Source organism: Macadamia integrifolia, unplaced genomic scaffold (genome assembly GCF_013358625.1).
Source record: "Macadamia integrifolia cultivar HAES 741 unplaced genomic scaffold, SCU_Mint_v3 scaffold267, whole genome shotgun sequence".
Taxonomy (NCBI): Eukaryota; Viridiplantae; Streptophyta; class Magnoliopsida; order Proteales; family Proteaceae; genus Macadamia; species Macadamia integrifolia.
The window spans coordinates 474,852-476,343 of record NW_024868873.1 but is presented as its reverse complement, the minus strand read 5'-3'; the positions used below and the strand labels follow the sequence as shown (position 1 = coordinate 476,343).

General features: G+C 40.3%; 1 non-coding gene across 1 annotated transcript; it reads right to left on the bottom strand.

Annotated features, from left to right (window-relative positions):
• Nucleotides 1-387: 387 nt before the first annotated feature.
• LOC122067019 lies at nt 388-494 on the bottom strand. Its single transcript, XR_006136551.1, has one exon. It is a non-coding gene; the product is annotated as a small nucleolar RNA R71 (small nucleolar RNA).
• Between the last annotated feature and the right edge of the window lie 998 nt (nt 495-1,492).

Sequence of the window (1,492 nt, the reverse complement as noted above, 5' to 3'; positions counted from 1 at the left end):
ATGGGAGACCAACAGAAAAACCCTTCACCTAAATCTCTGAAAGACAGTTTCTACCCTGCTAGAGTAGCCCAACCTTCCTGCATAGTTCTACCACAAGCCTAAGGCAATAATTTTGAACTCAAATCTCAATACATCACTATGTTGCCCCACTTCCATGGGTTGACCTCTGAGGACGCATACATATTTCTAAGGGAATTTGAAGAGGTATGTGTTCTAATTAAGATCCAACAACTTTCTGATGATGCTATTAAGCTTAGGTTTATCACTTTTGCATTGAAAGACCAAGCTAAGAAGTGGTTGTATGGGTTACCCACAAATTCCAAAACCTTATGGGAACAGTTCACAGTTGTCTTCCTTAAGAAGTTTTTCCCAACTCACAAGACCAATAAGCTTAGAAGTGATATCCTTCAGTTTAGGAAAAAGCTTAGTGAGTCATTTTCCAAACTTATGGAGAAATTCAAGGATCTACTCTAAGAATGCCCTCACCATGGCCTAGACCTATGGCATTTATGTCAAATAATTTATGAGGGTATTGATTACCCAACTAAACAAATGATAGAGTCTATGTGCTTTGAGGGAATCACATCCTTTACCGATGAAGGAAAGGCATGGGAATTCTTACTTGACTTAGCTGACAAAACCCGTGAGTGAAAATCAACACAAGAGAGTGAAAGAACTATAGGAGGAAAAAGATATTTTGTGGATGGGATAGTAGCCAAGGAAGCCCATTTGGATATCCTAATCAAGAGAATTGAGGCTATAGTTCCTAGAGAACCATCATCAGTCAATTTGGTTAAGATTTGTGCTTAGTGTCAATCTCTTGGACATCTCATAGAAGAATGCCCCAACACCTCTGGGGGCACTTCTAATGATAGTGTTAATGCCTTATACCAGAATAATCCATATTGTAATACTTACAATCCAGGATGGAGAAATCACCTAAATTTCTCTTGGAATCAGGGCAACCAAGCAGGGCCTTCTAATTTCCATAATCAAGGTCAACCTGGACTCCAAAAGCCTCCCTTTGCACAACAATCTTTTTCCCAAAATACTTTTCCTAGGTCAAATGTAGGACCTCAGGCTAGTTTTCCTAGGGCCCCTCTCCTATCATCTTATCAGCAACCCCCTAGGTTTACCAACATTGGAGAGGCAAGTAGATTAAAAGACTTAGAAAAAAATATGGCCCTCCTCATGATAAGCCATCAAAATCTTATGAGAGAACTCACTCAAGTTGTCTCAATTATGTGTGAGAGGGAGAAAGGAACTTTACCCAGTCAACCAGAGCGTAACCCTAGGCATCATCAGCCTGGTAGTTCACAAACATCAACTAATGCACCACTGAATATAGTACAAGGTCAGACCCAACAAGGGCCCTCTAACCAATGTAATGTTGTTTATGCCCTTAGGAGTGGTAGAGAGTACCAACAGACGTTCCTAAATCTTCCTCATCTATTACTCCTGTTAACTCTCCTTCAGTTGAGGACATAAGTGT